This window comes from Chanos chanos, chromosome 4 (assembly GCF_902362185.1).
Source record: "Chanos chanos chromosome 4, fChaCha1.1, whole genome shotgun sequence".
Lineage (NCBI taxonomy): Eukaryota > Metazoa > Chordata > Actinopteri > Gonorynchiformes > Chanidae > Chanos > Chanos chanos.
The window spans coordinates 43102911-43125677 of NC_044498.1; positions in this window are offsets into that span (position 1 = coordinate 43102911).

Sequence of the window (22767 nt, forward strand, 5' to 3'; positions counted from 1 at the left end):
TCCTCAAAAAGTCCATTCGTTAAACTTAACGTTTACGTTGGAAAACGGTTGGAATAAGATACGTTAGATAATAAGATATTATCTGATTCAGTCTCTCCATTCAGTTTGTTTTGTAATGCCGAAATGTCCGCAGATATTTTGCCCCCGAGGCGGGAGGTCTGCATCTGACATAATCAGAACTGCAATTTGTTATGCAAAGTCCGGCTAACCTTACAGCAACCTCTAACTGAACAAAGCCAGCGCCGGGCTGATAAGTTTGCCGTAACAAAAGAATTAGCATCCACAGGGTGCTGATACCGGAGACATTTGCATAAAAAGCATGTGCAGCGCAAGCAGAGAAAAAGATTTTCTATCTTCACCTCAAATATAGAAACAATACTACCAAACAGACTACTTTACACACCAGATGTCTAACTGTAAAATTCGTCCTGGAAATGAAACATTGGATGTTGGGACCTTTTGCTCCTTTTAAATAAAATAATCAGTCAAACTCCAGGACTATGAGCATGCAACAATGATAAAGTGTCAGTTTGGTGGTGCTGCATTGTTAAAGTTATGACAGGCATCATGAAATAGCCCGTGTATATGCAGTGCGAGTAATTGCGGTATTATCAGCTTTGTAGGGATTTTGCTGTTCAACACCGTTACAAATTCAAGGGAACGACAATGGAAAGGGCTCTGTGTTTTTGAAACTCTGTAAATTGCAGTAGCCAACTGTAGGTGTAAGAAGTCTCTCTTATTGCCTCTCTAACACTCAAACATTTTGAGTAAATATCCAGGACCAGTGACATAGAGTTACTATGACCATGGTTATAAGGAGTTAGCTTTACTGATAATGACTTTAACTTAAGTTATGATGCATGTGCCATTCTTTTATATTTGCTATCGTGTTTGCTGATTCACACAATAACAAGAATTTACAGTTTGTAGATTTACAGTTTTATTTGTTTTTCTTTAATTGTTACTATTTAACTTCATGACATTTTTGTTTCTGATGATCACACTTAAGCTTTAATAACTCTAAAGACTGCACAAATTTCCTCAGATCATATTATTAAATTTGACTTTAGTTACTGCCAATCTAATTGTCCACTGCAATAGACTTGACCATTGAATTATTCATATGAATATTAACAGCTGTCATAGATTAATAAATCACGGAATTAATTAACCAACAAAAGTAATAATTAATCAATAGACCCCTGCACTTTTGTGAGTCACTCTCACAGTTATGTGGAAAGAAACATTGATCAGTCTTTTCCTTTCTGTGGCACGTTGTGTAAACAGTCAATATTCAGTATGGCACGCTTGAGGCAAGAGGCAGAACGGTATCGACTGTGCTCTCGATAGGAACCAGTCACGTCCCCCTATTTAGCACATCACTAATTTCCAAGTCCTGTTCATTCATGAAGAAAGGAAGACAATAAAACGGAAAGAAAAACAGAGAGGGAGACATCAAAGCCAGATGTGTTGGGATACTCAAGGGGTAAACTGAGGACAAAGGAGCTAATCTGCTAACAGAACCACAGAGTATTAAGTGGAAATAAAGCTATCAAACAAACAAATCAGCACACGCATCCGTGCACAAAGATGAATGAGAGTTTGTATAGATGCGTCTGTTCAACGAGCCATTGTTTTATTTATGAGTGGTTTTGTTTGAATGCGGGCAAGTTTGACCTGAGGCAAAATTTATGTACAACACTGTGTAGGTGAAAGCGCGGAAGCATGGCTTCAGGCCTAGTGTGTAGTTCTGTATGTCTGCACATGATAGTAACGTTAGCCGGCGAGTGTGTGTGAGATTGCGTGTGAGATTTTGTGTGTGTGTGTGTGTGTGTGTGTGTCTGTGTTTTTGGTTGTGAGCCAGGGCTTTCACCCAGCGGTGTTACATGATCCCCACTATTCAGACAGACAGTCTTGGCTATCGATTGTGTCATCGACCCAAGGCGTCTGACCCCTCGGATCACTCACAGATGTTGAGGGGAAAGAAGCCAACGCGTTAACCTAACTCTGTGACTGACAGATGAATGACAACAGAAGTTCCTTCTGACACAAGTGTTCCTAAAACAATATTCATTTTTTCCAAACTCGCTCATTAATTCGGTAATTAGCAATAAAATTCTATCAACTCTTCTATTTCGTTTTGCTTTGACATAAAGATCAAACAGTTGTACCAGTCACTGGAGACATGCATAATACATGGGATTTTCAAGGACCCCTGGCTCTTAGAGTTGTGACAGATCCCTTTTGAATAACAATGACTTTGTTTCCAGACTGAAACTTGAATTGCTGTATTTAAGAGAGAGAGGCATGTCTGATGAATTTCTGCTCTGAACAGAGCAAAATAGATGGTTGAACCAAAACCACTTGTGAGAAACTACTACTTGAGACAAGAAGCAATAAGACAATGCAGTATTGTCAAACTCTGACTTCTTTTTTTTCTCTGAATTAGGAAATCATACATAGTGCATAGGCTTTAGTGAAGACGTTGGCTGGGTAACCATTGCTCACATAAACGGTAACTTCACATGAACTACAGCTGGGAGCTGATTTGCTGTGAAATAATCAATAACTCTCTGTTACATACATTGCCAGTACATTTACTACATACACTGGCTTTATATATAGCACATTTCTATGGAAACTCATTAAGATCGATGCACCGAAAAACATAATCAATGCAGAGGGCAAAGGCACAAATAATCTGTTTGTTAGTCTCACAAAGCTAAAATCCATTATCCATTCCCTGCTTATTTGATCCCCCTCAGAGAACGCTGATTACTGCTCAAATACAACATCTGTGATGCTAGTCTGCCATCCGGTGGTATAATCCAATTGTGAGCTATTACGACGTAGGCGTCACTTTGAGACCGTGCTGATGTAGAAGATAGCGTCTAAAAAATAGCTGAAGTACAGGCAATGGTTAGACAAGCCGAGTTATCAGTATAACTGGTACTGTCTCATCGGACTGAGTTGAAGATCACTCTTAGACAGACAAAGAGTCATAGAGAGGGAGGGAAAGAGAGAGTGGGAGAGAAATTAAAAAAAGAAACACGCATGCACACACCTTGCAGGTCCTTGCTTTTCCTGTACTCGTCGAGGCAGGGCAGGGGGCCGGCGTTTTCGATGGACAGCTTGTTGTTGAGGTATAAAAAAAGGAGAATCATGAGAACGATGAAAACCCCAATGGCTGTGAGGAACCCCAGTGCCTCTGGAGACACTGCGGAGAAAAGAGAGAAAGAGAGAGAGAGAGAGAGAGAGAGAGAGAGAGAGAGAGAGAGAGAGAGAGAGAGGGAGAAAGAGAGAGAGGGAGAAAGAGAGAGAGAGAGAGAGAGAGAGAGAGAGGGAGAAAGAGAGAGAGGGAGGTAGAAATAGTTTGAGTGGTGTTAGACTGAGTTCACTGCTCAATCACAGTGTTTGCATGGCATTCAAGGAGAGCAATAAGAACTTGTGACACACTGATGGTGAACAGCTGAGGCTTCAAAGACTGTACTGATTTGTAGAACTAGTATCTAGCCAAAGCCTGCAAGAAGAAGAAGAACAACAACAACAACAAGAAAAAAAAAGAGAAGAGGAATTACATAAAAGATAAGTACCAGAGTATGTTTCTCCTCTAATAGAAAATGAATGTTCACACATATAACTGAGAGGGCTTTGCGGGAGCTCGTTCTACCAGAGTGCAACACTTTACTTTCTCTCCAGCCTAGCACACCTCCCAGAGGAGCCTGTGCACTGCTGACCTCTAAACAAATTAAGCATTAAGCAAAACTCCAGTGTATGGCAATTATCAGACTTCTAAAAGTGAGAAAGCTATTGAAATTCATGCTTTAGACAAAGATTAATAAAAGGAATGGCGAGAGCGAAAGAGCACCAGAAAGCACCACTAGAAACACAGTCATGGTAATACATGTGACCGGCATGTGTATTTTGGTTTAATACTGGACAAAATGGAGACTCAGCACCTGTCATTCATCAGTCAAATGCTCAATTCTCAGGTGTTGAAGCACCAGGGCCGAGAAAACCAACAGGTAAGACCTGAATGCTGAGGGACTGATTCATACACACACAAGTGTGCACACACGCACACACACACACACACTGAAATGTCTTCAGAGAGAGAACAACTCTTCATTTCTGAGTGAGAATCCGCTGCTTGTCTTGGTGTCAAAACTTTACAAGTCCATCTGCTTAGTTTGCTGTTCCATGGCAGGGTTTCCACACTGCACAGTTGATTGTATTTGTTAAGGTGATTACAGAGTGCTAACTACGTGTTTGGGTGGCCAGAAAGTGTTGATTCTTGGCCTGCCATATCTCCCAGTTATTTAGCATTTGACAGCATACTGGCACTTTTCCTACCACACCACTTCATACAACTAGTACGGTGGAGATGGAGCTCAGCCAAGTGCAAATCACTGCCACTCTGAGCGGCAGATGGGGCAAAAGAAAGAACATAATGACACAGAGGGAAGTAAAATGAGAGAGAGAGAAAGAGAGAGAGAGAGAGAGAGAGAGAGAGAGAGAGAGAGGTGACAGGATGAGAAATACAGAGGATGAGAGGGAGACAGAGACAGGCAGACAGACAGAGATCATGACAGACAGAGTGATATGAGGAGAGAGCGTGAACGAGAAACAGAGCAGAAAATGAAAGAAAAGAAGAATGCAGACTACCTGAAAAGAAAAAAATACAGGAGGAGAAGGAGAGGAAGAACGAAAAGGAGTGATGGTTAAGTGAAGAGCTGCAAATGAGACACCACGTAATGGTTGCCATGGTCGCTGTCTGCAAAGCTTTTGGGTGTTGAGTTCCCCTTGCCATCCCCTGACACCGACACAGCTAAATCCATTCCACTGACTGATGGTGGGAGGAGGTGACGAAATTACAAACTCTCCTGAGAGAAAAATCGATTTGGATGTGCCAGCAAAACATTGTACTGGGCCTTTGTGAGTTTACACTCCTATATAATATGATTTGACTGTGCATTATGCTTAATGTGTCAATAAATGATCCCTCTTGACTGGAGGCATAACTCAGACAAGCCATGTGTTTGGCCATAATTTACATTTTGTTGTTACAGTCACATAATATGGAATACTACTACTACCACAAATAAAGTTACTCCCTCGCTTTATTGAATATATAGTATTTATGTATAGCATATAGACATTCTCGCTCTCTCTGTCTCTCTCTCTCGCTCTATATATATATAAACACACACACACACACACACATATATATATACACAGACACACACATATGTATGTATAGATAGAACGAGAGAGACAGAAGGATAGATAGACAGACGGACAGATGGATGGACAGACACATTTATACTTACAGGTTGCTATTAACGGCAATTCCAGGCTTTTCCAGTTAAATACAGTGATTTCAACTCCAGCCAATGCAATTCACTGATCTGCTGCTGGGAGTCTAGTAAGAATGTTTGGTTCATATGACCACTTAAACATGCTTGAGAAACTTGAGAGTCAACAGATGTATCTTACCGACAGTCCCGGCATCAATTTTCCCAGTAAGTGTGACTCTGTTGCCAGTGTCTGTGTTCTGGGGGATTAACCCTGTGACACAGAGACACTCTATCAGCCTTGAGCCTCCAGCTCCTCTGCCCTAGCACTTTGTCAAGCAACCAGTGGCTAACCATTTAACTGAAAGACTGATACCAAAGACAATCCTTTTCCCAACATTTTAATTTTGTTTCCTCAAATTTCAAAGTAATTGAAATGCTGGTCCACAGACACACGAGAGAATTGACAAGGGAAAGGTCTTGAAAGTTTTATGAGCTGCTCAACCAGTACCTAAATACAGAAATATATCTGGAAAATTTGAGTGCCAATGTCATATTCTTCATCTGTGTAACCCAGCTGTCACTTCTTTCTCACTTTTAACACACACACACTCTCTCTCTCACTCATAAAGACAGACACAGACACACACACACACACCACACAAAGAAAGCACTCTTCTTTCCAAATTTTCCAAATGCTATGTGCAACCTGGATATAACAGACCAACCAGTCCATTCTCTGCAAAAAAAAAAACAGACCACATTTAAATTTAGCCCCAAATTACCTTCTCTAAAAATACTGCCTTCATAAAAGCCCAATTTGAACAGAGTTTTCCGGTTCAAAAACAAGACTTTTTGAATAGCAACAGTCTGTGAAAACACCATTATTATCTCTCTTGATATTACTGGGCTGTGGGGGTCATGCAGAATCATGTCATCTGGAAAACCGAGACACCGGGCTATTAATATCCTCATAGATAAGAACACAAAGGAAAAGCCAAGACACACATGCACGTTACCCATTCCATGCCTGCTGTTCCTCTCCCTAGCCAGTCCCCAGAATGAGTCTTGGAAATGTCAGGTGGCACTGTTGTCTTTTGGTCCATAGCTTAAATCTATTCAGACAAACCAAAGTCTTTACATAATGCACCTCACAGGTAACTCATTAATGCTGAATCCCAGCCACACCTCCATGTGTTTGTGTGTGTGTGTGTGTGTGTCTGTGTGTGAATACTGTACAAGCGGGGCACTCCTTCCAGATGGCTGCAGTATGCTGTGCACTGCGTTTATCGCATTTGCGTGAATTATTTAGCGGTCAGAGGCAATGCAATCGCCCCATCCTTTCAGACAGTCTTGGTGTCAGCGCTGATAGCTTGTACGGAAGAAAAAGGCAACGTCCCTCGGCTTGAGCCAACAGCCTGTGTTTAAATACACTACTGACTCCTATTACACGGCATGTCAGTGGTGGTTGGGCATTGTATTTTGTGTTATACTCAAAAACGATACATGCGAGGCCGCTCAATGTCTCTTTTCATTGAAATCTCATCTGATAATTAGTCTAGTCTGTACAGAATATCTTTTAAACACAAACCAAATGAGTGGCCAATACGAGGTGAATTTGAAGAGGAAGTCAGTGTGAAGGGAAGTTTCATAACATGGAGTGTGCGTCGTTAGGGGAAAAATCTCAGCTTAGTCACAAAGTTTGGGAAATCTAAACATTCACTGTTATAAGTGTGGAATACACAAAATTGTTCTATGTGATCCAAGGTATTTAGTGGAAAACACCAGAATGAATAAATGTATGTTTAATAACGATTAAGATTCATTTTTTTTTGCTTTTCTATTCACTAGATTACAATTTAGCACATGCTTACTTAAGGAAAGGCATGTAAGAAAATGGAAAATACACACACACACATTCAAAAGTATATAATATGTAATGTATAGAAAAACAGAAAATAGTCTCTGCTCCTTCAGCCAGGAACATCACTTTTAGGGGGCCAGAACATACACAGATGTGATGTAGTAAAATTTCGCTACACTTCCCTAAGGAACCGGTCAGATGGAGCAGTGTCTTGCCATTTAAAGTTATCATGACACCTTGTCACTTCTGGTACTCTGCGTGCTAGTCCTGCCAGCATTCAACTTACCAGGGAGGAGAATTTGCCTGAGAAAACATTCACAAAATGTAATCACTGCGATCACAAAAAACATCTGGACAGTATGTATAGTGCATATGGGTAATAACAAATACCATAGATATACCGCTTTAAGTAAAAGCAGGTACATATTCATAAGTATATTAACAAAATATATGTTAGAAAGTAAATGCAGACTACAGTTTGATCCAGTGTGTTTCTGTTCAGTGAGTGAACCATATTTTTAAACCAAAATCCAGCCCATCCATCCGCTCTTTGTCTGAATTTCACTTATTTTAAACATATAGCATGTTATTCGGGCCACCACCTCCTTTTTGGCACCGGATGTAAGCTTAAGGCATTGGCATAAGAACAACAAATGAAAAGTAGAACTGGTGAAGAGAATTCCAGAAACACAGCCAAAGACACTAGAGACACAGTAACAGTATCAATATCTTGTAGGTCAGTTCTGGGAGGTCACATAGGCTACATGGAATAAGTTGTTCCACACTTAATCTGGCACAACTAAATCCAGAATTCAGAAGATCCTGAAATATTTGATTACCTGAATCAAGCATCATTTTGTTGTACTGGATCAAAATACTGCACACTCTGTGACCCTCCAGAGAAGGGATTTCTGACATCTGTACTACATGCTGAAGACTACAGACCTAAACAGAGAGACTAGAACAAGGTCTCTGTAAGCAGTTCTGACTGGTCCTGGCCCCCATCAGTAATGACCTGATGCTGTGAAGTGAGGTAAGGATCTAACAGCTTTTCCAGGATTTGAACTTACACAAGGGGACACGCTATCAGCTTTGCAAGAACAACAATATTTTAAGAGACCGAGAGAGGGAGAAGGAGAGGACAAGTCTGTCTGCATTCCTTTTTTTATGTACTCACCTGTATATATATATTTAGCCACATAAATTATGAGTTACATAACATGTCCAGAGTTCACCAACTGTGAAAGCCTTACTTCAGTGGCCTCGATTTTCAAGAGCTGAATCATGCACAAGACCAGCTGCAAAATGTCTGTAGTAAGCAGCATGAATAAGCAAGAGTGACTTCTCTCTGATGGGATGTGCCTGGCAGACTAGCCAGATTAGCATCACTCCGTATGAGCAAGGCTGTGATCGAGAGCCAATAAAGCTAAAACACGGTCTTATTTTAGAACGTAAAAAGGAGAGGAGGCGCTTTTATATGTCGTTTTTCTGTTGTTCTTACATTCTGGGGCCAGTATATATCACGTAGGTTTATGTGTGCACACATATGGTGTGTGAGGTGACAAGTTTCCATAAACATTATTTTGGAGGTCAGAGGTTGAAAGGTTGGAGAACCATTTCGGTAGTACACATACTCTGGGCATGGCGCGTACCATGATCAGTTCATAAAGTGCATGTTCGCTGTTACACAGTTACAAAAACACTTTTACGTTGATTGAGTGAATAAAATTAGAGGATTGTAGGGCGAATGGAGAATTGTAAGCTAGCGCAAGCAAAAACCTTGATTAGACTATCCAGCAGATAAGAACCAAAACAAAGAGAACCTCATTCATAATTCATAAACTGAAATGTTAATCTGCTTAACATTTATATGTTCACATACAGGATAAACTTTTGCATAATTAGCATGACATGTAAACTTGCCACTTAATTACTTAGCTACTTGCTCAAAGTTCAAGGCCAGATTAATAAAGGGGTTTTTATTTGCGTCCATGTCAATTTTCTTCTCACCTTTTTTTTATATATATATATCATATTTTTATATCAGGATAGAAAATTGTAGTGATCAAAGAGTACTGTGACATGTTGTATAACAAATTACTGTAAATTTCTTAGTCATGGGTTGAACTGTTTTGCTTCAGGGGCTGAAATCTGATTTGTTGAATCTCATAAGGAGATTCGGGGGGGGGGGGGGGGGGGGGGGGGGGGGGGGTGGGATCCAAGTGACATTTAAATAGCTTTGTGTCGTTCTTTCCAGCAGCCCCCTCGGATAAAATCATCAGAACAAGAGTATTATTTTTTTTTTTATATAAGAATATCTGTGTTGACACATTACATAGGTTAAGAGAGTAACAAAACATGGTCTGAACCTAAACATAGCCATCCACAACCTACACATATTCTCATCCCTCCAATAAAAGCATCTCCCCGATAAAAACATTAGCTAACACAGGTTAATATTTGAACCTTTGTTCCTTAAACACAAATTACACTTGCTCCAACCTATGCCACATTGCCGATCTGATTGTACAATGTTAGCCCCAAATGAGAGAAAAAAACAGAACGTTCCTGGGCAGAGGTTCGTTACATAACGATGGCATTCTGCCATTGCAATAGCTTTGAGTCAGCCATTGATCCTGCTTGGCCCAACTACCATAAACATAAACTCTAATCTGGTCATGAAACCAAACCAGACTATTTAGGATTGCAGTACAGGCATATGGGGCTACGTCACAGGATGCTTGAATTAGCAACATACAAACACTGCGCTAACAATAGTATTGGAAGTACCAAACGCAGTCTCAAGCTGTTGACGCTAGTCTTGGATGATTGCTTAGGAGTTGGTTTCCACCGGATAAATGTCTTTCATTGACTGAAACATTTTAAAAGAACCATGAATATATTCATCGAATCTCTCATCAGCCTCCAGAGAGAAATCAATGTGACACAGTGACTATAACTGCCAAAACCAAGGGGGGGGGGGGGGGGGGGATGTAATCCTAAAAAATGGATAGAACAACTAACATTCAATAAGATTTTGGCTTTGTATGACTTTGTTAAGGAAACACGTGTCCTCAAAAGAGATGCAAAGGTCTAACAAAAAAAAATGCACTGACTTTTACTTCCAAATGTCAAAGAGTGCCCCAGTGTAAATGACTATAAGAGCAAACCACAATTAATCACAAAAGAGAGAAACAAGGAGATACTGCCACAACCCAACAACACAACATACTGTAATACCAAGGGAGCCAACACAAACATGCCTAGAGACATCAGAATTCGTGACTTTCCCGCTGGTCCCGTGAGCATTCATTCCCCAGTCATTCTATCCAGGAATTCACAGTGTGGAATCTTAACTCAAGCTAAAGCTGTGAGTTCAATCCAAACTCAAGAGAGTTTTAGCTAAACAAGCTATGCGGGTCTTATAAACGTCAAAGCAAAGAAAATAAAAATGTCAATTTGTTCTCATTTGTTTGCAAAGCTTGAATTTGCAGCAAACAGAACTTCAGTCAGTGAGGGCTAAGTGAATGTACACGGTGCACTGATGGTTGAATTTCCTATATTATTAAACATTTATGCATGTAATGAGACTTTCATTAGCCAGTGTGGTCACAGCCTCTATCTAGAAGCTCCTAATTTTGTTACTCATTGTGTCAACTAACAGCTGACAGGAACCAATGGTCCCCTCTTTGATCTGGAAAGATGCTCAGATATCAGACAAACAAGCTAAATCATAAACACAGTTCCTCCCTCCTCTCTCAGCTATTTTCAGAACAAGTAATTGATTTATGTGTGGCTATTTGGCAAACAGGATACGATCAATGGGACCATACTCTGTTCCTGGTGTGCCATCTGTCTCTTTTGCTTTCTATATATCTCTCCCGTTCTCCCTCCCTCCCTCTATTTTTCTTATCTTATTTAATGGAACATTTTGTTGGTTAACAAGAGACAGTGGGTTGAAGATATGGAGGGACTGGAATGATGTTTAAGTGAGTTGTTTTAAGCGGGTGGAAAATTTAACGACCCCTGACAGCCTGAGGAACACTCTAATGTATAGAATGGCTTTTTTTCCCCACTTTTGTTTAATTGCAGCAGGGGCTTTTCAGATTTCTCCTTTGGGGTCTGTTAGGCTAGAGGAGACAGTGGTATCATGTAGCAGCAGCAATGGAAAACTTTAAGTTAAGTGCATTGCTCAAGGGTACACTGGCAGCAGCTGTGCTCAAGGCCACAGTGGCAGCAGTTAAAGGAAGAGCAGGGCTCTCAGAGCCTGCAGCTTTTTAGCAGTGAGTTATCATCCACACAACCCCACCTGGGATTCGAACCACCAAGTCAAGTCGAGTCAAGATCATTTGTATAGAGCTTTTTACAAATCAAAATTGTCTCAAAGCAGCTTTACAACAATCAGTGCCTGACCCCCAGCGAGGAAGCTCAGGGCAACAGTGGCAAGGAAAAACTCCCTAGTGAAGTGAATAGAAGGGAGAAACCTTGGGAGGAACCAAGACTCAACAGGGGGAGCCCATCCTCTGGCCAGCACATAAAATAGACATTCACATTGTAAAAAAACAAAGCCAAACAAAAAACCCCTGGCTCCTGGAGTTGTCCAGATAGAGAAGTCAGTACAATACATGCTACGTTTCTGTCTCACTCGCCCATATGTTCTGATCAAAGAACAAAAACGTTCAGTTGCTCATCAACGACTCTTAACTTGCTTGCTCGGTTGGCCCATGTCTAAATGCGTCAAATGACCTGGATAACATTAACCTCTGACATCTCAGAGGTTCTCGTGGAGGTCCATCAAAATGTGAACAGAAGGGGTGGTGCAGATCGACCATAGAGCCTTTAGCTTGTGAGACTTTTATAGTACACAAGGCACTAGGTAGCTGTAAACATAATGGCCTAATTAGTTTGGCTGTTATAAAGACAGTGGTTCATGTTAAATGAATTCATTCATATTTAAATACTCTATTTACAGACCACTCACACACTGTTGCTTGCAGTTTCATTTGATGCTTTCATTCTTGTTGACATATTGCTAAGTTTGCTGACTAGCTTATTTGTAACTTGTGTTTAGTTACTAGATTTGAACTAGCCAGCTAATTAACATTGGAAATGCCCAATAGCATCATAATTTTTGAACTTCAACTACTACATGTCCTCTATTACATTCTCTACCATTAAAGTCTTTTTGCGACCTCATTGCTTTACACTTTTACAGTGTATGTCCACTCAGCTGTATCACTCTGTCATCCTAAGACATATAAGATAAAATCCTGTGAGATGTCAGCTAAATAGACAAGGTCAGGGACAGCAAGAAAAGAACAGGAGAAATGCCATCAGATTGAGGCAGATGATGGACACAGACAATAGAGGAAGGGTGAGCACACCACATACTACACCGAGAGATTTTTTGTCCATACAAATCAAAAGATAAATGGACAGTAGCCTCCCTAGACTGACACTCATTGTGACTTAATGTGAGGGGAACTGTGATTGAATGTCTAGGGGCAAACGAGGACATGGTAATTGAGGGATTCCCACTGAGTGGTATTTGGTACATGTAGCCTATCAATTTTTATCTCAACATGTATGAGACTGATGCATTTAATTGTAAAAATGATTTCCTCCAAGGGAGGATGCCTTCTAACCCCAAACTAGGGTTTTTGTCCAAACATTTGGAATAAGTGCCCAATGTACTCAAGTCCAAGAAATGTTTCTGTTACAAAAAAGTAAAATGGTAAAGCTAATGCCTACTTCAAGATGCATAGTCCTTGTCAATCCACAAAAAGAGTCTATGACATCTCCATTTTTCAGCTAAAACAATGACAGCGAAAGCTGGAGTAAACTATTATTAATGCATGTCTCAGAACCCCTTGTTCAGACAGTAATGCACAAAAAATGACGCCATCCATCAACTAGGCTTGTGTAACCATCAGTACCAGCAAAGGATAATCAATACAAAAGTATGTAATGTTCTGGAGGATGCACTCGATTGTCAACTCACCGACCCTTGAGAGATAAATTGGGCATCTTATCAGCTACTTTGCAGCATAACCTAAGGTGATGTGTTCTGAGTGCTGTTAGCCATATGGTTTCTTTGCCATTCTCCTGTCTATTTTGGCCAATATGAGAGGTCTTCAATGAGTGAAAGGGTTATATTAAATATTGCTTAGTCTATACTATATAACTAGGAACTCTTTCTGACAGTTGCCTGGAAAAAAAAATGTAGAATAGGCAAATAGGTCTATGAAATGTTCAGTATTGTGTCATGATAACACAATATTCATAACTATATCTGAACAAACCCAGTCCATTTCTGATCACTTGCAGTGTTACACGCACTGGATAACTAGTGTTGCATTTAGCATCTGAAATTTTAGAATGGGGAAGAAAAAGCCTTCCCGCGAGTCCTATGCAACCAGCCACACCTGAGGTCTTCTATACTGCACCGCATGAATCCAGGCCAAGTGATAAAGGTACGCTTGCCTGAGCCCAGCCACAATCTAGGACAGCGAGGAGTGACCGGAGATCAGGCACAGCTGCTCCCTCCACTCAAACACCTTCTAAACAGGCCAAGTGTAAGGGGAAACGGAAGTCCTGAAAACAAAGTATCCGGACTGGTTTTCTCAAAGTCATCTCTAAAAGACTCCTTAATGTTTCCTCCAAGTAACACTAACTGCCTGATGTTTGTCTGTGTTTTGTTTTCTTTGGACTGAAATGTGTCTAGTTAAATAGCAAATTCTATAATCAATACAAATATCGGCAAAAGTACTTTGGGAGCTACATAAGTGAGGCTGACACAGGTCTGTAGGTGCAGCAATGCGTAAAAGACTGAACCTCTTTGGGACCAGTCTGAGTTATCTCAGTTATTTAAGCGATAAAATGACTGAATGCTATTTTAAACAACTACCACAGAAACATAACATCAAGCAGCCCACAACCTGTCAGTTTTAAAAAGTTTATTCAAACTGAGATTCAAACTGAAATCCTCAGGCCTGCTGTAATATTGCTTAGGATACAGAACTGGGTAGGGGCAATTGGAACTCTAATATCCTTCGCAGGATGCCTATATTCACGAGACTGTAATTTTGTACAAATTTGCTGACAACATGACTTCGAATTGTAATTTACTCAGTCATTTACAGTGAACAGCAGCACTATCAGATGCTCTGCAGATATACACTCTTAAACTGTGCCTTCAGAAGAGCCAGTCAGGGATACATAGCATGGAGAAAAACAGATTGGTTATTTGCATGAAAAACAATGAGACCTTCAATGAAGTCATCCGTTCTCATCAAAAAGCTGATTATGGTTTTGTATTGTGTGTCTGGCGTTTGGATTTGGATATTGTTGCTTGGTTTGGTTGTCATGGAAACAGGCATCAGCGTGTCAAAATTCTCTGACCATCTCCAAATCACACACCACCGCAGACTCCCACGTAACAGCAACACCATGAGTGCTCTCAGGGTCCCACGCACACTCACCTACTCCTATAAACACAGAGATTGCCCTGTAAAGATACAATGCATAATGCACACACACACACACACACACACACACACACACACAAACGCAAACATTTTTCATGCAAACACCTGCAGTCCAACAGTCCAAACACATTTAGAAAACCACCCTCACCTTTCGCAGGCACAGAACACTCTCTCTCTCTCTTCTTGCGCGCTCTCTCTCTCTCTCTCACACACACACACACACACAGACACTCAGAGGCACGGCTCCCTGTCTGATTTCACACTAGGTTCTCGGCGCTGTATGAGTGATTCATTACCAGTCCGATAAGGAAAACAGCAGGAGTTCTCTCAATTATCATGACAATCACAGACTCTAAGTGACATGATTACCAGCCTTGGGTAAGCAGCATAGAGAAGTTCAATACAGCCAAATCACTGAGCAGGACTCCAAACACTGTCTCCTTAGACACAGCTGCAGCAGTCCGCTGAAGAACATGTACCATCGTCTGCTTTTGAATATTTGAAGATTTTGTGTGTGTGTGTGTGTGTGTTCACTCCAAAAATAATTAGTCATCAACATTTAGTGCATTGTGTGAGATCAGAATATTGCACAATGCCTGGAGTCAGAATTTAATGTCCAAACTGGCAGCACTGAAATGACTGAAAAAAAAAAAATCAAATGGACACAAGGACACCAACTGACAAAGTACGTATAAAAAACGAATCGTAAACAGATATAAATCCATATGAAGGATGCCAGAGTTTAAATCTGCTTTTAGTGCTTTGATTAAGAGCCTACTGACAGCAATTCAAGACACAGTAAATTTCTGTTCTATTCCATTTCTTCTGATACTGGCCAGACCAGCTGCTTCCTGTCATAGCAACTCCATACTGGCCACAATGTGTAGCTTCCTGTCAGCAGGAATCAGAGTGTCTGGCAGTGGTCAGAGAGGGCCGTAGGGGACCAGAACACACAAACACACACGCACACGCACACACACACACACACACACACACACACACACAGACACAGACACAAACACACACACACACACATATGCACACACACTCAGCGGAGCTTATCACATCACCCCTGCATACTGTCGGATCTCGGTTCTGAGTTAAGTAAACTGTCAGTGCTAGAAACAGTGAAATTCACTGAATCATAAAACTGTAAGACTCAGTTTGACTCCTACATACAAACATTCTCTCAGGATGGCTGTTCTCATGTCCATGACACAATAAACAGAATTTCAAAACATTGATCATACTTGCTGAACATACACATAGGTTATGAAGCTAAGAAAAGAGCATCTATCAGAAAGAGCAACTTTATATATTTGACATATATGTCTTTGAAGAAGAAAACAAAAAAGCCAATTAAGTAGTTTGATTTCAAGCAGTTCAAAGCTGATACTGTTCTAACTAATCTAGACTGGACCCAGGTATTACCATGTGAAAGAACTAGAACCTTCTTTGACTGGCTGTAAAATCAAAGGGCTGTATATGAAGAAGCCTTGGCTAGAGAGACAGATGTCATTTCCTGCTGACCTGAATCAATCTTTGGTTAAGGCTGGGGAGCCCTCAGTAACTTCTGTTAACAGACTTTGACGGTGTGACACAAACCAATGTGACAGCATCTCTCACTTCTCACCGAAAGACAAAGTAGCGTATCCTTTCTCCTGATTTTAGTGCTTTCACTGATTTATTTTACAACATTAACATTAAGCATTCACAGCATCTGCAGTCGAGTACATGGTATGAGACCACTTCCAGAGCTTAAAAAACTTTAATAGGAAGATTCCCAGTGAACCATTTAGAGAAAAGGCAGAGAAACTGCCCCAGGGTCACTGTTTAACAGTGGTTAGACATTATATACTGAAGCTAGCTTTGTTTTTGGTTCTTTTTTTTTTTTATGGAAAGAGAAGATATGTGAAACATGGATCGATTTAAAAAAAAGTGCATCAATGTATCATCAAATATACAACACCACAGAGTGAAAGACGCAGTAATGACATGCCGCAGGACAGAAGACACAACAGAGGAACAATAATATGACAGAGTCAAGGAGATGGACAAAGACAGAGACGGAAATAACTGACAGTTAAAACAGTTGACAGTTAAAGACAGTGGTAATGTAGACGAGGTGGCAGCCTCCTGAAGACTTATTGGCTGCTTACCTTTTCTGATGCAGATGAGCTCATGTACTCCACAATTGCGTTCACCACCTGGAAAGACAATGCACGTTTTAATGGCACACATTCAGACGGCACAAACCATGCAACAGACATGCACACAAACAACACAAAGACGTTCTTCGTCAAAAACAAAATTCTTTATGGACGACAGACGTACGAGAGACGGTCTGACGGAACAGTGCAGAAAAGACTGACAATGAAAACAAGTCGATGAGTGAGGCGTTCTCGAAATTCATTCGACAGTTTGTGAAAAGAATGAAAAGGACAGAGTTGACGAACTCAGAACTCTCAGTCTTAGAACCTGATTCAAGGCCGTTCACTTTGTAAAGGAGGATCATGTTTCATTAATTTAAAAGACTAAGATACAAAATCGGAGTCTACACTGACGTCGCTTAGGCAGGCCTCCGGATGTCTCTCTTCGTTTTTTGGTTTGTTTTTTTTTTATTGCAAAATGATGAAATTAATTCGCCATTAGTCTTGCAGAGTCTGACATCCGCTTTAAGGACGGCGGGTTCACAAGGTGCTTTAGACGCGCTCTAAATGGGCTCTGATGAGCCATGAAATTGTGTTTCGTGATGAGGCATCTGGCCCCGACACCGCGATGGCCAGATCCACCGCCGCTCGCTGCGGTGGAGACAGCAGGTAATCACTTTTACGGAGGGGCAATGACCCATTGCTGCCCACAAACAAGCTAGCGGAGCTGGAAGCTTTGTAGATAAGGAGTTGGTTGACAGGTGCCGGCCAAATTAAACATACCATAATGGCCTCTGATGACATTTTTGCTGAGAAATATGTAGAGACAACGCGGAGACGACTACAGGGGTTATCTGTCTTTGACTGATCGAGTACCGTGATCACTTTAGAAAAAAAAATGTAAAAGTTTAATGATTCTCTGCTTTACTGTTAAGTGCTTCCCTAGAGGACCTGCACTAAGTTTTGTTGTACAGCACATCATACAGTAGACATTCATTTGAGGAAATGCTTTCAGGTTGTGATATCTCTACGCTTTCAAGTCTTTAAGAACTCACACCATACCGAAAATGAATACGAACCCGGAATGCTCTTCTTGGTCCAAACTCTCAAAACGAAATCTGATTCAAGGTCTTTCATAAATTGTAGTTTTATTTTGCATTCTTTTGTTGTAATCTTAAATGGTCAGATGACATTCTGATGAAACAAACAAACCAACAAACATATATTTGAATGTTTGAATTTTCAAACGTTAATAAATTTTCAAATATAAATATTAAAATGAAGTCACTTTGCTCTTGCCCCTTGCTATCCTCTATTTACAGCTCTAATGGTCACAGACAGATACTATGTAATTTGAGTAAAAAGAGCTTGCAAAACACTGACACATTATCTTCACCACAATTTCAACAAAAGAGCTTAAGGTTTTAATTTACTCCTGGTATCCACGCCAAAGCGTTCGTCCACTGTAATCGTAACTGTTTGCAATATCTCCAAAGTTGTAACATACACCCATTCATTAACAAGCAGCTGATAAGATTTTCCATTATGTACAGTGAAAGACTAGCCTGTGATTGTCCCTGGAGGACTCCTGTGAGAACTCGAGGTGAGTACACTTAACTAAACGACATGCCGTCCCTTCCCTGTTTATAGATAAGCCAGACGTAACTCCTCTAAGAAAATTCTCCTTTTAAAACTCAAGTTAAACCTTATTCAAGAATATATTGTGACAGCAAGTGTCAGTGTATACACACAGAGGACAAACATCGACAAAGTTGGTAGTCAGGAAGGATCAAGTCAAAATTTCAACCTAGAATTTCCTTTTAATCAAGGAACGTAAATTGAATTGACTTTTTTATGGCTTCTAATTTCTGTTGCAGAGCTTCAAGCATGGTTGAAAAGTTTGGTCAGTTCTTGACCTGCACGAGTCTAGGAGACAGGGGGCTGGTGGGTGGATAAGACCACCATCTGAATTTAACAGGACCTGTCAGATCCTGAGCTTGTCTTATCTCTCTACCATCAAATAGAAAGCCCTGTGTAAAGATAACACATACTGACTTGGCTCTGTATTTTCAGATAGAGTAGTAACTCTTTTCCTGTAGATAAAAGGATTGACTTTTGTTACTGATGTGTACAATTTTTATTTGTCTCAATTTATCTAACTTGTTAGCGGGGAGCACAGCTCATGTGACCCTTTAAAGACGGGCAGTTATGATAATGTTTCATTTTTGAGAATTCGTATAATTTACAAATTAAATAAACAAGGATTTAAAGACTTATACCATAATATCAAGTGCAAAACCACAGTGCCAAGCCGTTGCTTTGACTGAATTAGTTACACACATGTAACATGAATTATGTTAGTAACATTTCGTTGACTTAATCAAGAAAATTAGTTTGCATAACATTTTCAAGTAAAGTTAACTAGTTAGATGTCAAAGTGTAATGCAGCTCTATTGTAAATTTCCACATTCAATGGAGAGTGCATGGACCTGCAAATACATGCCGGACTTTCACAGGCAAAATATTGCACAATATGTTAAATTCGCATTCTATAAAATTATCCTACAGAAACCTATGAACGTAAGAGAATATTTTATACTCTGAGCTACTAAATCATTTAATAAAAGAATGCCTCTCAGTCATCATCAATTCAAAACATCAAGCAATGTCATTGATTACCTATTCAATATAACCTTCAGTCAGACCATCCAAAGACACTGGATTTCACAAGATCAATCAGACACTTCTGGGACTTCAAAAAAATGTTGTTTTTTTCCCCCTAAAGCAATGAAACTGTATCTGTGTTAACACAGACAGTGTTTCCACATGCCTTATCAACGTTATTTCAGCCTACTCCGGGCTATTGACTTTTGCTGTTTGTCCAGTCAGGTCTTTGAGAAGCAAATGTGACATGACATTGTAGGAGTGTGATTCTGCATAAGTATTTGCAACCATAACAACAGATATTGACATAATGAAAATCAGGGAGTGATTCAGGGTAAGCCGTGGCTGAAGATTACAGCTGTTTATTTTAGACTCTGCAGTGGATATTGTATTGGGAACTATGTGAAGTGGTCTCTTGAATCAGCAAAGACTGAACATACACTGAGCTCTCTCACAGATCAATAGAACAGCTGTGAGTAGGTGGAGGAGCTGCTTGTCTTGTTGTCTTGTCTTGGGTCTTCTTTCTGTTCCCCTCTCCAGAAGTGGCAAGTCCACCAACACTGAGCTGTAATGGCGCATGTTAATTATCAATCCATTCCAAGAGCCTCCATCAGGTTTTTAGCCTAATACTTCCAACCACACACACACACACACACACACACACACACACACACACTCACACAGATACAATTCTTTCAATTTTGAACAGTTACAATTTGTTTAATAATGTATCTTTGCTTCAAGAAAATGTTTCGCATAACAGTTTGCTCGCTAATTGGCACTCATGCATTCTCTCTACTCTCTCTCTCTCTCTCTCTCTGTGGCCAACTGGAAAGCAGGCAGTTTGAACCTCAGTGGATTCTCTTCTCGTGCCGCTGGCTCAATAGCTGGCATAGCGTTCTACACTCATTACCTGCACTGCTCATCCACTGACTGTCTCAGCAGCGAGTCTTTCTCTTTAACTCCTTCACTGTTTGTGGTAGCACCAGTCCAAAACATGTTAGCCTTTGCTGGGACTTGTGCTTCAGGGATGTAACACAACTTTTTAAAGCTCCAAAGCAAATCAGATACAGCGACAAAGGAAACAGCACTGTCATGTCAAGCTGTAGTAATTAAACAAATAAACGTATATTCAGAGTTGTCAGTATTTGTATTCTGTATGACCCGATGACCATTATAACATCCACAGACACTTCATTTGTTGTATTTCACACAAAACCCAGTCGTTTGAGACACTAGATGTCTTGTTCGTCGTTTTGACGAGAATGTGAAATGTGTCAGTGAAGTGTAAGTGAATGGTGTGTAAACTAAGTCAAGGTGAAGTCTGGCAGCCAGACTCCTTGTTCTCATACAGACGAGCCGGGCCTGTATTTTTAGGCTCGTCCTAGTTTCTCAGAGGGATCTCCAGCAACCCGCTGAGGAAAATCAGACGGGAGATGTTTGAAGCCGCCAAAAAAAAAAAAAAAAAAATCCAAAAACAGGGGAGAGAGGGCTAAGGAGAAAAAAGAAAGAAAGAAAGAAAGAAAGGCAAGCAAAAAGAGAACAGAATTAAAAAAAAGAAAAGACGAAGAGAGCCGAAGAAAAAAAGCTGAAAGAAAAACGCAGAGAGAGAAAGCGCTAAAGGGGAGAGGGCAGAGCCTATGGCTTTAGGCTGCTAAATGACCGAGGTGAAGTACTTACTGTAGCTTCTTTCCTTCAAACTTTTCTCTGCCGTTTAAAGACATACACACAGACCAGAAAGAGCACTTCAACCCTGAACGAAGGCACTTATCAAATCACTCAACTATGACTTCTCCTTCACTAACCCCGCGGTTCTCTCCTCTTGCACTTCAACTACAAGAAAAAAAACAAAAAACAAACAAACAAACAAAAACTTCCATCAGATTTGCCATTAACCACGAGCCCATCTAATCTAACAAGAATGTACTGTGCACTTGAGCAAACATCACACTCGTTGGGATGCCAAGTATTAGTAATTGTCTGAACATTGCAAATGTGCTTCTTTGAAATGGATCTAAGAAAACGCCAGCAGATTAACTCCAATACTGGATGTTCTGTCTCTACACAATGACGCAAATGAAAGACAGAGAAGGGAGGAAGAGAACAAAGATATCTGTTATACAGAAAGAGGCAGACATCTGAGAGAGGAAAGCTCTCAAAGAAGGGAAGACGGAGAGAGAAAAGCTGTTACAGAAAGAAAGTCTCCTCTCCAAGTCTCGGGTCAGCAGGGCAGGTTAGTTTGCGGCCAAACTGATGACGATGCGGAGACTTCGGCGACTGAACTCGCGCATGTCATAATCTGATTTCCCAGACGTCCCACGTTGGCTTCATATCACATGAACATGAGATAGGCATGTAATCTGACAAGCCATCTTGTAGTTATGTGTGTCTGGCGCTCAGTATGATCGAAGTCAACTACTGAAATTGCTTAATTGGAAAGATGTGTAGCTGTAGAAAATGAGCCAGTTTCTCTGTGTGTGCTCTGTTTGTGTAGCCTTGTTTGCTTGTTTTGTTGCTTTGATTATTAGTAGCAGTGTATATATATATTTCTCAGTTTGGGTTTGGTGTGTTTCACTAATGCTCTTGTCTTGCTGTCTTTCTGTAACTTTGTTTGCTCGCGTTGTGATGTTTTGTGTGTTTTCAGTCAGTTGTCGATGGTAAGGCAGTGCTGTGTTTCAGGCTGTCACCTCTATCTCTGTCCTGCCATTTAAAAGACAAGACAATGACATCATCAGATTGACAACGTAATCCAAAGGCAAGCACTAAAGGATAAAGACTGAGGAAAATGAAGGGTTTTTTTTTTTTTATAAAGGCTCCAGGGTTTAATCTACCTAATGTTTGCCTACTTTTATCACTGTAGCCATGTTACATAAGTACACAAGACAGACAGTCCCTGAATCTACTGCGAGTCATTTTCAGTTCAGACTGACTTTTACATCTTTTCTGAATGTTGTTAAATAATATCACCGTACACTCTCTTCCCACAAAAAAAGTTACACGGCAGTAATCAGATCAATGGCAGCGATCAGACTTTTCTCCTAACACATCACAGTTTTCAGTCTCAGGGCATGGCTGTTCTGTTTTTGGGGGGTTTAGCGGCTTTCCTGACTGAATTCCCGCCAAGTGCCACAAGGCAAACTCACACCTAGAACACTGAGCAGAACAAGTCGTATTTTCACTTTTTTTTTTTTTTTTTACCCCTAACACCTCAACCAGTCAGGTTTGTGCCCTGCCACAAAAACCACAGACTTAAACACTGATTTCCAGAGGAGCGCAGACAACTGTCTAGCTTTAATTGACACTGGTAT